A 15346-nucleotide genomic window follows, 5' to 3' on the forward strand; every position below is an offset into this window, starting at 1 on the left:
AATTGGACATATAATTCGAAATTGTCCATATCTTCATAAGCAAAAAGGCAAAGTTGATGCTCCCCGTGACCAAACTGACCGTAAGCGATCTGTTTCTGTAAAACAAGATCCCCGCCTTGTAAAAGAAAGGGAAAAGAAACAGAAACGCCAACAGGTCAAGAAATTTGAAAAAGCAATTAAAACCGATGTGGTTAACAAAACATCTGTTTCTGTGAAACCCGAAAATTCAAAAACTTCTATCAACCATGAAGTTAAAATTTTAAAGAACAACACTGGTAAAACAAAACAGACCTGGAAACCAAAAACGGTTACTGAATCAGGGGGACCATCACAATTTACCAATCATCAAAGAAAAGAGGTTATTGTTGTTGACGAAAATGGAAGACCCAAGACCACAATGGCTTGGGTCCCCATCTCCAACTAATCAATTGAGTTCATGTGCAGGGTGTTCCAGGAGGAACTATCAGTAGTCATTGGATTGTTGATAGTGGAGCATCCAGGCACATGACAGGAGACATGAAGCTTCTCTACGACGTCAAATCTATTAGAGGAGGTTATGTTGCTTTTGCTGGAGATAAGGGCGGATATATTACGGGTGAAGGAATGATATCCAACGGGATTGTCAGCTTTGACAAGATCAACTTTGTGCAACAGCTTGATCACAATCTTCTTAGCGTTTCTCAAATCTGTGACAAGCAGTTTTCAGTTCACTTTGATGCTAATGGATGTTATGTGCTAAAGCCCGGCTTCAAAATTCCAAGAGAATGGATTCTTTTATCTGCTCCAAGGATAAATGATCTGTATGTCCTTGATATGAGCCAAGCTATTACTACATCTGCACAAGCAACATGTTTCGTTTCTAAAGCCACAGAAAAAGATTCAATTTCTTGGCACAGACGAATGGGTCACATTCACTTACGCAAAATGAATCATTTAGTGTCAAATGAATTGGTGAATGGTGTTCCTCTTAAAAATTTCCATCTTCAAGACGTCTGTGTTTCGTGCCAGAAAGGAAAACAAACGAAGAAGCGACATCCTACTAAGAAGATCAACACGGTGGCCGTTCCGCTAGAACGTTTGCACATGGATTTGTTCGGTCCTGTCAAGCATAAAAGCATTCGGTACGATCAATATTGCCTCGTGATAAATGATGATTATTCAAGATTTTCTTGGGTGGCGTTCATGGCACACAAGAGTGAAACCTTTGGTATTATCAAAAACTTGATCATTCAGATTGAGAACTTGTATAAGCTGAAGGTTAGGCGGATACGTAGAGACAATGGTACTGAATTTAAAAATCATGCCATGGCGGAGTTTTGCACCTCAAAAGGTATTCTTCATGAATTTAGTGCAGCTTATACGCTTCAACAGAATGGCATCGCTGAACGTAAGAACCGCACATTGATCGAGACTGCTAGGACTATGTTGGTAGAGTCGCAGTTGCCCATTCCATTCTAGACTGAAGTTGTGGCCTCTGCATGTTACACGTTGAACCGAGTCCTTACAGTCAAAAGGCACAACAAGACCTGCTTTGAGCTTCTTAACAAACGGAAACCAGATTTGTCTTATCTTGAACCGTTTGGAGCTCCATGCACAATTATCGATCCTAATGGAAAGTTTGGGGCAAAAGCAATTGAGGGATACTTTCTTGGGTATGCCACCCCAAACTTAAGAGTCTGGAATCTAGAGACTAAAAGGGTCGAGGAATGGTCTGAGGTCAGAGTACAAAGGCACACATTGCCAGTCAAATGTCCTGGTCAGCCTTGGATGTTTGAGTACGATGACTTTTTCAATTCGATCAATGTTGAAGCCGTTGAAGAAAATGCTGCTGCAAGGATGTTTTTCGAGAGTGACAATGCAACAGTTTCATCGGTGGTTCGTCCAATTCTTGTCAATCAGGAACCATCTTCGGTGAACAATAATGCTCTCGACAATGAGGATTTTCACGATGCAACCGAATTGAACGAATCTTCAGAGGATGATGAATTTCTAGATGCAGATCAAGAAGCCCCCACAACAGCAGTTCATGGTACTTCAGAAGGTACTCCTCCAGTGGATGCCCCTAGAACAGCTGAAGCTACTGCATCATCCTCTTCGTCAATTCCGGGCATTGATTTAGTTGTTGATCTCAATTTCAACAATCTGGGTATAAATATTCCAGTTCCAGATAATCCAGAAACAAGGATTCATAATACCCATCCTCAACAAAACATCATCGGAAATGTGCAAAGTGGCATTCAAACAAGAAACATGTTACGGAACAACAACAATGCAGGCCTGTATGCAGCAATTCGAGAATCCGGGCAACAAAATGATTGGTCTTTCGCATGTTATGTCTCACAGGAAGAACCAAGAACTTGGAAAGAAGCTATGAAAGATAACTCATGGGTGGAAGCAATGCAGGAAGAACTACAACAATTCCAGAAGCTAGGTGTCTGGAAGCTCGTAGAGAAACCTGCTGGTTACAAGAAGATTGGTACCCGTTGGGTGTTCAAATGCAAAAAGGATGACCGTGGAGTTGTTATCCGAAACAAAGCGAGATTAGTCGTTCAAGGTTTTCGTCAGATTGAGGGGATCGACTACAACGAAGTCTGTGCACCTGTTGCACGTCTGGAAGCAATTCGGATCTTTCTGGCTTATGCCTCATTCAAAGGATTCAAGGTTTACCAGATGGACGTCAAAAGTGCATTCTTACATGGTGTGGTAGAAGAAGAGGTGTACGTCGAACAGCCTCCAGGTTTTGAAGATCCTATCCATCCCGATCGGGTTTGGTTGCTCAACAAAGCTCTTTATGGTCTTCATCAAGCACCGCGAGCTTGGTACGCAACCTTATCTAATTATCTGCTGGAGAATGGTTTTCGCAGAGGTCTTATCGACTGTACTCTTTTTATCAAAGAACAAGATGGAGATCTTCTTCTGGTACAGGTATATGTTGATGATATTATTTTTGGTTCTACTAATGATGTTTTGTGTAGGAATTTCGAGCGCATTATGCAGGATAAATTCGAGATGAGTGCTATGGGGGAAATGACTTTCTTTTTGGGCCTACAAGTGCAACAAATGGAGTCTGGGATATTCATCCATCAGACTAAATATGTTGGTGACATCTTGAGCCGGTTCCAGATGTCTGATGCAACGCCCATTGGTACCCCATTGCCAAAAATCACGGAATTACTCCAGACTTGAAGGGTGAAGCTGTTAGTCCCTCATATTACCACGCGATGATCGGATCTCTTATGTACCTCACAGCATCAAGGCCAGATATAATGTACCCAACGTGCCTGCTTGCCAGATATCAAGTCAACCCGAAGGCCTCACATCTTGCAGCTGTAAAAAGGATTTTTCGTTATTTGAAGGGTTGCCCTGACACCGGTCTATGGTACCCTAGGGATAATAACTTTGACTTGATAGCTTTCAGTGATTCTGATTTTGGCGGATGCAAAATCGACGGCAAATCCACAACGGCTGGATGTCAGTTTTTGGGAAATCGCCTAGTCACATGGCAGTGCAAGAAGCAAACATGTGTCGCTACATCAACATGTGAAGCTGAATACATTGCTGCCTCAAGTTGTTGCTTCCAAGTTCTTTGGATCCAGCAACAATTGCGCGACTACGGTTTTGAATTCCTAACTACTCCTATTTACGTTGATAATTCTGCTGCTTTACAGATCACTAGAAATCCTGTGCAGCATTCAAAGACCAAACACATCGAAACCAAATATCACTTCATACGTGATTGCTTCAATAAAAGGCTAATCGATGTTGTTAAGGTCCACACCGATGACCAACGTGCCGACCTTTTTACCAAAGCATTTGACAAATCAAGATTTGACTTTTTACTATTGGTAAACGGCATTAAGGTCAAGCAAGAGTAAAACCAACATCGGAAAATCTACCTTTGTGTCTTAAATTTATCTTAGTTTGTTGATTTTAGGGGGAGTAAATCCAATATTTGAAAATCCAAAAACATCGAAAAATTTCAAAAACACAAAAACAATAGAAAAACAAAAATGAGTTTCCTGGCGAGCAAAAGAGAAAGTGATAGTACATCAGTGGTCTCTCCAACCCTCTTTAAACCTTATATGAAAAACGATAAGCAGCTCTATATAAGATGTATCGGTAGGCTCACAATCATCTTAAAGTGTGCATGGTGATATAAATCTTAAATCGACTGAAGACCAGTTGGGAACCATTCATTGGCATATGGTCTTAGTACCGAAATTTCGTTTGATAGATTGCCGAGGTTCTGAGATATTCGGTCTTTATGCTGCTTATCATCTGGGTATCATGGTTGTATCTTTTACCGAAAAATAACGGGGACGCAAGTCTAGATCTTCCATGATACCATACATACGTGTACATATTGCATACGACCTCAATAAGTGATAAACAATCACATGTCCAAACAAATAAGTGATAACATATCACATTTATCCGGGAGTCAAGTTCGTCTCTCTGTTGTACGAAAGTACTGACCTGTTCACGGACTTGCTCCTGTGCCCTCATGCATATGAAAATCAAGTTCCTCATCAATAAGTGATTCTATCACATAGGGCTTGTTTTCAATCAAAATAAGTGAGAATCTCACATCATATACGGTCAAACAGATGATAATCGGTATACTCACCGGTAAGATGAACCCTGGTGCATACCTGGATACGGGAATGTGTCGTGATGCGGATGAACACCGGTCGGTAAGTATAAATTATACCTTAACGTATCCCCTTACCATGATTACATCTGATAATTTGAGTTTAAGTCGACAACAATACCGATGATTGTTATAGGATGCTTATCTTAATGTTAATTAATTGAATAACAGGAGCGTTTTGGCATGACCGTACACTGATATGATTCTCTTACCCTCGAAACTCACAAAAAGAATGTCTGTATATATTTATTTACTGCTTTCAGTCTTTACATTTCAAATATTCAAAAAATTCCAAAAAGATTTTAGGTGTGTTTTAATATAAACTTTCTAAAAGCCAAAAAGATTTTATTTCTATCTTATCTTCGATCGTAGGATGTTGGATCTCGAGTCTTCGTCACCTGAAACCATGAACGAAAACCAAATTGACTAAATCTTCATAAACGGTCAAAATTTGCAAGTTTTGAAAGTTAAAAACTAAAATTGACAAATTTATTAAACTTTCAAACTGTCGGACGGTGTTTGATTGAAACATGGTCATACGTGTGTCATTTGTTTATACTAACTATATTCCAAGCAGTTGTTCTCATTACGCGTTTAGATTTCTTGCATGTGCAGATTCTAAAGGCAAGGAGAACATGGTCGATGACAAGCTTCGGAATGAAGACACGACGTGAAGGCACTCAAGTGATGAAGATGATCGAGTTGCCGCTGACCATCATCAACACCACAAGGATCTCAAGCATTAATGATCAAGTCAGTCACGAGCATAACTCAAGGGGGAGCTTATGTTAAGGGGGAGTTTGTCAACACACTCTCTACATGAAACGGGGAGTTGGTTGATACACTCTCTGCTTTCAAGACGTGAAGACTTTGAAGATCCTCCGACATGGAAGACATGGAAGATGAACCTCCCAAGTAGCGTCCAAGGGGGAGTTTGTTGATACATATTATGTGGACGCGACTTAGCTCGGTTCAACTCGGTTCGGTTCGACCCGGTTAGCCTCAGCTCAAGCCCGACGTCACGACATTCCTCCGTCGTGCGCCCCAGAGTTCGACACGCGAGGCAAGGAGAGCCGAGAACGTTTCCCGCTTGACACGTCATCATGACATCATCATGATGATGTCATATCATTGACTAAACTTCACATGTTTGAAAGAAATTGATTCAATGTACGTATAGCATGCATGTGGGTGGAAACATTGCTATTGGGCCTCTTTGTGTGGGCTGATGCATTATTGGACCGAACCCTACTACCAATCGCACAAGTGAAACATATATATTTTGTAAACAAATCACTTGTGTGGTGTGTGGCGGTGGACACAGACAGACAAAATACAACATACATACACACTGAAAAGAGGGAGGTGGACGAAAAAGAAGAACCCGAGAGAATAGAGAGAATCGAGAGTTTTGGTTGTAGTTCTTGTGATATATTTCTGTAACAAAACTCTGTCGGTTTGAATAGACGATTGTGTTAAACGGTATACATGTCTTGTATCTCGTGTTCTTGTTCATCTCTATCTCGGTTTGCATCTCCGGTTGGATTCCGCACAACCAGGTGTGTTCGTACACAAGGATTAGGCGACTAGATCCTCCCCTAGCCGGACCTACACATTCTTTCATGTCAAATTGGGCCTCTGCAACTCTATCTGGGTTGCCCAGATACCGTTCTGATCATCGTCCCCTGCTTCTAAAATGCTCAGCTGAAAATTTCGGCACCCCTCCATTCCGTTTTTTCAACTCATGGCTTAATGAAGCAAGCCTACGAAACATCGTGCTAAACTCGTATCTTGAATTTCAACAACCGAACCCTCCGGACAAAATGGTAAGTTTACGGTTGAAAGCAGTTAAAACGGCAATCAAACCATGGTGTAAGGAGTTAAAGGCCCGGGATCAAAGATTAATTTGTGAGCTCACAAAGAAAATAGAAAATCTTGACTTGAAAGCCGAATCTATGTCTCTTTCGAATGAGGAAATTCAAAGTAGAGAAGTATGGGTTAACAAAGTGGCGAAACTGGAAGGAAATAATTTGGAGGATCTAAAGCAAAGAGCAAAGGTCAAATGGTTAATCGAGGGAGACGAGAACTCCTCATTCTTTCATGGTATTATCAAAAGTCATCAGAAACACAATAGGATTAACGGTCTTGTTTTCAATGATGTATGGATCTCGCAACCGGATTCTTTAAAGTTGGAGATAAAAAATTATTTTGAGAAATTATTCAAAGAGGATAACCACTGCAGACCCAAGTTTGTAAACAACAGATTCAAAGCTTTGTCTCTGGATCAATTGGCTCTGCTGGTAAAACGGTTTTCTAAAGAAGAAATTAAAGAGGCAGTGTGGGATTGTGGGGGTGACAAGGCACCGGGACCAGATGGCTTCACTTTCAGCTTTATCAGACAGTTTTGGGAAAGTATGGAAGCTGATTTTGTCAAACTTTTAGATTATTTCTATGTCCATGGGAAGCTCAACAGGGGGTGTAACTCGAGTTTCATCACTTTAGTGCCTAAAGTGTCCAACCCTCAATTCATAAATGAATTTCGGCCTATAAACCTCATAGGTTGTATCTCGAAATTGGTCTAAAAAATCTTGGCTAAGAGATTGAAGAGAGTAATGGGTTCTCTGGTTAGCGACACCCAAACGGCTTATATCGAGGGTCGTAGTATCTTGGAGGGTCCTCTTATTATCAATGAACTGGTCTCATGGAGCAAAAAGGCGAAAAAGAAGCTAATGTTATTCAAAGTAGATTTTGAAAAGGCGTTCAATTCTATAAGTTGGAACTTCCTAGAGTCTATTCTCTCGCAAATGGGGTTTCCAGCCTTATGGCGTAAATGGATCTTTGGCATTTTATCGTCTTCAAGATCCTCAATTTTGGTAAACGGCTCTCCATCACAAGAATTCAATATCGAACGTGGGGTTCGTCAAGGGGATCCTCTATCTCCTTTATTATTCATTCTAGCTATGGAAGCTCTTCATGTTGCAACAATCACGGCTAGTGAAAACGGTTTATTCAGAGGGGTTAACATGCCAAATGAGGGCCCAACCATCTCACACCTACTCTATGCGGACGATGTCTTATTTGTGGGGGAATGGTCGGATACAAACCTCCATAATCTCTCAAGATTATTAAGATGCTTCCATTTATCTTCAAGATTAAAGGTAAATTTCTTCAAAAGTCATCTATTTGGGTTGGGCGTATCAAACGAAGCTATTATGCAAAAGGCGGCAATCCTACAATGCAAAACGGGTGCATTCCCCTTTACTTATCTCGGTCTTCCGGTTGGTGCAAACATGAATCGAGTGAAGTTTTGGAAGCCTATCATTGAAAGATTTGAGGAAAAGCTTACATTATGGAAGGCTCGAACATTATCATTCGGCGGTAGGGTGACACTAATCCAAGCGGTGTTAGGTAATCTTCCCACCTACTACCTCTCACTTTTTTGTGCCCTAATTCAAGTTGTTAAACATTTGGAAAGAATTCGTCGCAAATTCCTGTGGGCCGGGCGCATGGAAAAAAAACAAAGTCAGCTAGGTCCCGTGGTTTAAAGTGGTAGCTCCAAAAAATAAGGGTGGGTTGGGTATAGGTAGTATTGCATCAATGAACAAGGCCCTCGTGATCAAATGGTGTGTGCGTTACAAAAACGAACCTTCCTCCCTTTGGGCAAGGGTGATCACGGCTCTTCATAGTGGGGCTCAAAGTAAATCCTCAATCCCACTAAAAAACTCTATTGGTGGTGTTTGGAAAGCAATAGTTAATATGGGTCGGTTAAATGCAAATCAGCCAATTGTTGTATCTGAAAGAATGCTTCCAAAAATGGGAAAAGGAGATAAAATCCTGTTTTGGTTGGATTTACGGGCTGGAAATAGAACCTTAAGAGAATCTTTTCCGAATCTTTATAATCATGAAAGTGATAAAAGATGCTATGTCTCGGATCATTATAGAACAAACCAAGGATGTATCGAGTGGTTCTGGGGGAGTAGAAACAATCTGTCATCTAATGTATTGTTAAAAGAATGGGATGAATGTTTGGCAGTCATAAACGGGGTCACAATTAGTCAAAGATCTGATGCGTGGCTATGGAGGATGGGTGAGAAACAAGTGGAATTTCAGGTAGGATTGGTAAGGGCAGAACTTGATGAAATCAGTCTAATAAACGAAACAAAAGTACTGAATTGGCTGCATTGGATTCCCAAAAAGGTTAACTGCTTCCTTTGGAGAGTCGTATTGGACCGGATCGCTACAAGAGAGGCACTTCAGATTCGCCGTATTCATCTTCCCTCGGCTAACTGTGTCCTATGCAATGAAGGTATTGAATCGGTTAACCACCTTCTCGTTACATGCGGCTTGGCTCAACAAATTTGGGCGGTAATCTTTCAATGGATGAAGATTCCTCTGCCTAGATATATCCTAAGTGTGGTGCAATTATTGGAGTTCACAGACTCGTATCAAGGGATAAAGAGATACAAAAGGGCGGTGTATACGGTGGTAGCAACAACCTGCTGGATCATTTGGAAAACGAGAAATGACGTCATTTTCAAAAGCAAACTTCCAGTCCTAGTCCTTGCGAAGATAATTGGAGACATCAAGGCAGTTTCATTCACATGGGTTTGTAATCGCTCAGAACTCAAGGATTTGCCATGGGAAAAATGGAGGAGTTTTTGTATAAGAGAGTAATTGTATTGTACCTCCGTTTCCTTTCTTATTTTCCTGTAATTTGTACTTGCTTGAGCACCTTGCTTAAGTCTTTTTAATACATCGCCTTTTTTTTCAAAAAAATATAATAATTTCCATTCCTTTCCTTGGTAAAGGGGTGTTTTTTTCATTCCTTCAATGGAAAGAAATATATTATTATTATTATTACTATTTATTATTACTATTACTATTGCTATTACTATTACTATTAGGGTGCCCACGCGATGCGACGGGAGCGAGACTTTGGATTGCGGAACTCATTTCTGGTAGTTTTCTTATTCGTATAATATTTATGATAACATTATTGCGGTGGATATATGTCATTAATGTTACACAGGTAGAGGATCTTGTACATTAATCCAGAAGTGTGAGAAGTTTATTATAACATTATATATAACACTATATAACACCATATAAACACCGTATAACACTATGTAACACCATATAACACCATATAACACTATGTAACACTATATAACACTATATAACACTATATTTTGTTTGATAGCATGTCTATGATAGATGTATAATGTTATATATTGTTATATGGTGTTACATAGTGTTATACGGTGTTTATATGGTGTTATATATTGTTATATATAGTGTTATAATACACTTCTCACACTTCTCACACTTCTTAATTAATGTACACGATCCCTACCCATGTTACACATATGTAAAATTTTGTATTTTTTTATAAAAAGTAATAATCAAAAGACCAAAAATATTGTTTTTTTTATAAAAATTAATAATCAAAAGACAAAAGATAAAAGATAAGTTGTTATAATTGTAAAGTATGTTTATTTTATTGGTTAAATTATAAAGTATAATTTTATTCTTTAAAGTTGATAACTTTTTTTAAATATCCACATAGTACTCATCCAATAAACTTTAAGTTTAAATCCACATAGTACTCATCCAATAAACTTTAAGTTTAAAATTTTTGTTTTTATAAAAATAAAAATAGTATTTGACTCGTAAGTACGTTTTAGAGCTTTAACTTAAATTGTTAAATTTCGGTTTTTTACAGATATAAAAAATTTATATTTTTATAAAATTTCAAGAACTGTTTTTATAAAAAAAAAATAGGATGTTAAGAGTTTATATCTTTATTAATTTTATATCATACTAAGTTCAGAGTTTTAGTTCCTAATCAATCTTATCTATATGAGTCTACTTTTAATTTATAATCCCTAAAAATATGCAACACAATCTACTATGTATCTAGTTAAGTTGGTAAAGAATTCTTTTGAAACTGACTAATATTATCTAGAACAATATAGTTGAACTTATAATTCTTAAAAATTACAACATGGTTTAGTATTTATCTAGTAAAGATTGTAAATTTCTGGAGTATTTTATTTATATTACTTGTTACAAAAAAAATGTTTATGAAAGAATTATTTTTTTATAGAAACAAAATGTTTTGTTTATAAATAAAGTAAAAAAATGTTTTACACATGTAAAGTTTCGTTTTTTTTTTTTTTAAAAAGATGATAATCAAATGACAAAAAATAAAATATAAGTTGTTATAGTGTAAAGTAAGGTTATTTTTTTGGTTAAATGATAAATTTTATAATTTTATTCTTTAGTTCATAACTTTTTTTAAGTATCTACATGGTACTCATCCAATAAACTTTAAGTTTAAATTTTTTTTTATAAAAATAAAAAAATAATAGTTGACTCGTAAGTACGTTTTACACCTTTAACTTTAATTGTTAAATTTCGTTTTTATATATGTAAAAAAATATATTTTTTATAAAATTTTAAAAACAGTTTTTGTAAAAAAAAAAGGATGTTAGGAGTTTATATCTTTATTAACTTTATATCATAGTAAGTTCAGTTTTTTTGTTTAGCTTTAAAGTTTATTACTTTATTATTTTTTAATTAAGAAATACAAATTTTTAGATTAATATTCAATAATAATTGCAATATCTTATAATTTCAGCTTGACTTTATCTAACTACAATATCTAATTATTGCAACTTTAGGATATTAACTTATATAAGTTTAGTTGACTTGTAAATTTAGGATACTAACTTGATTTTGAACTTTATTAATACGTTCAATAACTGCATTATATTAACACTAGCCATGGGAGTGTGTCAATTTTGATCAACTTAACTCCAAATCTGGAGATGGATAAGCGTAATCAAGACCAGCCCCTAATTCTTCTCCAGATACGATCCATCCTGAATAAATTACTCAACCCTAGCAGCAATTTTCATATCCTGCGCATGTTAATCGGGCTTCAAGTGACTTGGAAACCAACGATATGGAACCAGGAAATGCAAAATCGGCAGCAATACCATCCGGAAACAGGAAATGGAGAATGAAGAATACTAAGAATTCGGTAAGATTTAACCCCCTCCTAGCTAATCTCAGTGTCAAAGAATTTGTTCAACAAACCCCTGGGTTCTGTTATAACTTGCATACCACATGTGGAAAGTCTAGTGTTTCTTCGGTAAAATACCCCCAATCGCAGGGGTTTGTTGATGAGAGTATGGATTTGGAAGGAAATAACAGGGAGTTGGATACCACCCCTGCTAACCTAGAAGGTTCTGAGCAAGAGATGGATGTGGTGGGTGTTCAGCAGTCAGCCGCCTCTACTGCCCAGTCGGCTGGTGAACAGGTAGGTGCTGTTGCAGGGGTCTCGTTTGACTCAGAGATGGAGGATGGTTTGGCGGGTAAATCAGGAGGTCTCATGGGGTTAGGCTCAGATGACCACGCTCGTGTTAATGCAGCTGCAGAGGCTGTGCAGATTCAAAACCCAAAAATTGGAAGGAACGACATAGCTGTCAACAATGGAGGGTTGAAGCTATGGTGATTTTGGAGGTTGAAGATGAAGAAAGTGGAGAGAGAGAGAGAGATGAACAGACAGTTTTACCCTCACATGCTATGCATGTGAGGCCATTTAACATGGATTAGTAACTGGGTTAGTTATAAAGGATGAAACCTGCAACAAAATTAATCTTCAAGGCTGGTTTTGGCAACTTATAAAGATTAAGGCTGAAACCAGCAAGATTGGTGAAACTTAAAGGACGTTTTGTGCAATTTACTCTATATAATTTCTAATCGACTCGACTTTTTAACGAAAAGGTAGAAACTTATCCATAGAATTTCTAACCAGCGCTACTTTTAAACGAATGGGGTACAAACCTCAAGTTGGTAAGGGGTATGAAATATTTAAAAGTAGTTTGAAGGGTTGTGACTTTTTATAAGGGTGTGATATACATAAAAGTAGTTTGAAAGGTTGTGACTTTTTGAAGGGGGTGTGATGGGTTGTGACTTTTTGTAAATATATGAAGGGTTGTAACTTTTTGTAAGGGTGTGATATATATAATAGTAATTTGAAGGGTTGTGACTTTTTAATGGGGTATGATCCAAACCATTGTGTCTTTGAAGGGGTGTGATCCAAACCATTGTGTCTTAAGTTACTTTTTGTAGGGTTATATAATATAACTTTTAGCGTACTGTATGTCTCTCCTTAAAAAATCGAATATAAAAATGTACAGATATAAAACTGATGAAGAATTGAAGATCTCATTAAAGTCTATGTAGCACATTAACAATTTTCATAATATATTTGGACCTTATTATATATAATCCAGGTTCATTGATAAAACATTTTTATATATAGACAAAAGATCAAATACAAATACTTTTATTAAATAAAACGTACGAATAGGGTGATAATGTAAAAAAAACGCGGTGAAATTTTCGTAATTATTTACTTGTAGAGTAATTATCAAAATTACCCTATAAATGATCTTGTAAGGTAATTTTGTAAAAGAGTAAACTGCCATTTTAGTCCCTGTGGTTTGTTCATTTTTGCCACTTTAGTCCAAAACTGAAACCGTTTGCATCTGGGTCCCTGTGGTTTCAGTTTTATTGCTATTTTGGTCCAAAAATGAAATCAGGTCATATTTGTCTTATAAAATCCTGCTATTTTGTCATTTTCCGTAGAAGCAAAATGGTCATTTCTTTTTTATAAATAAATACCAGATTTTATAAGACAAATATGATCTGATTTGCCCCTGAGTAGAATGACAGAATTGCAGTATTTTATAAGATAAATATGACCTGATTTCATTTTTGGACCAAAATGGCAATAAAACTAAAACTGAAACCACAGGGACCCAGATGCAAAAGGTTTGATTTTTGGACTAAAGTGGCAAAAGTGACCAAACCTCAGGGACCAAAATGGCAGTTTACTCTTTGTAAAATGTTCTTGTAAGGTAATTTTGATCTTGTAGGGTAATTTTGTAAAATGTTCTAGTAGGGTAATTTTGTAAAGTATCATAATTACTCTAAAAATGATCTTGTATGGTAATTTTGATCTTGTAGGGTAATTTTGTAAAATGTTCTAGTAGGGTAATTTTGTAAAGTATCATAATTACTCTAAAAATGATCTTGTATGGTAATTTTGATCTTGTAGGGTAATTTTGTAGAGTATCATAATTACTCTACAAGTGTATCAAAATTACCCCACAAGATCAAAATTACCATACAAGAACGGTTTACAAAATTACCCTACAAGATCAAAATTACCCCACAAGATCATTTGTATAGTAATTTTGATAATTACCTATATGAGCAAATCATTACGAAAATGTCACCATGTTTTTTTGACTTTTTCATGCCTTTCGTACGTTTTGTTTTGTATGATAAGACTGTTTGTACGTGAACTTAACTCTTTATATATAATTCAGGTTCACTTGATAAAACGTTGTGGTTCAAAAAACGAGACACTATAATTACTTTTTAAATCATTCTATTTTAAATTAAATCATTTTTAATCAGTATATTTGGTTAAGTTATCAGTCGTACCCAATAAATGTCACAACTAGCAAAGCTATTGAAAGGGTCTGAGGAGGGTGTGATGTAGGCAAACCTTACCTCTATCTATAAGATAGAGAGGCTGCTTCTAGAGAGACTCTCGACTCAACTCTAACAACACCCAAGACAAACAAACAAACAATAAAGCATGAAAATAGTAAAATTAGCAAGAACACGAATGCAAGCAAGAGTGATGAAAAAAACATAGAAAATACATAACCTCATGGGACCACACATAGCAAGATTGATGAAAATAACATAGAAAAATGCGTGACCTCATGAGACCACACAAAGGCAGTGGCGGACTCAGAAACTTTTTTCACGGGGTGCGAAAATTTTTAAAGGGTCTTGTGTCTATTGGTATATAATATATTTTTTTCGGTTTGGGTCGGATCGGAGATGGCTTCTCATTCAAGTCAATAACTCAATAACATATCTCAACATCACATTATCACATATTCACTTTAAATTTAAGTATTTAACATATCATGATTTTTTTTTTTTGTAAAACAACTTCATTTTAGTACTTGTAAAAACGTTCCTTAATGTATTTTTACCTCACTTCCAATCCTCTTGAATACTAAACAAATAATAATTTATTGATTTGATTATAAGAAACAACAATCTTATTCTTATACTGAACTTTCTTGAAGTGCCCTTGATATTTAATGATTGTATGAAACATCTCACTAAAATGTTTACATATATAATTTTTAAAACATTTTTCCAATCCTCTCAAATACTAAACAAATAATAAGAGTTAATTACATAGTTAGTCCATGTAGTTTGCACAAAATAACATACTTAGGTACTAATAGTTTAAAATCGCCTTCTTGGGTATTAACTTTTCATTTTGTAACGTTTGGAGGTATTAACTTCTTAGGTATTAACATAGTTAGTCCATGTGGTTTGCACAAAATAACATACTTAGGTACTAATAGAATGTGATTTTAAACCTACAAATAACGTTAATACCTCCAAACGTTATAAAATGAAAAGTTAATACCCTAAAATGTGATTTTAAACTATTAGTACCTGAGTATGTTACTTTGTGCAAACCACAGGGACTAACTTTGTAATTAACTCCAAATAATAATTTATTGGTTCGATCATAGGAAACAACAATCTCATTCTTATACTCAACTTTCTTAAAATGTCGTTGAT

The sequence above is a fragment of the Helianthus annuus genome, chromosome 17 (assembly GCF_002127325.2).
Source record: "Helianthus annuus cultivar XRQ/B chromosome 17, HanXRQr2.0-SUNRISE, whole genome shotgun sequence".
Lineage (NCBI taxonomy): Eukaryota > Viridiplantae > Streptophyta > Magnoliopsida > Asterales > Asteraceae > Helianthus > Helianthus annuus.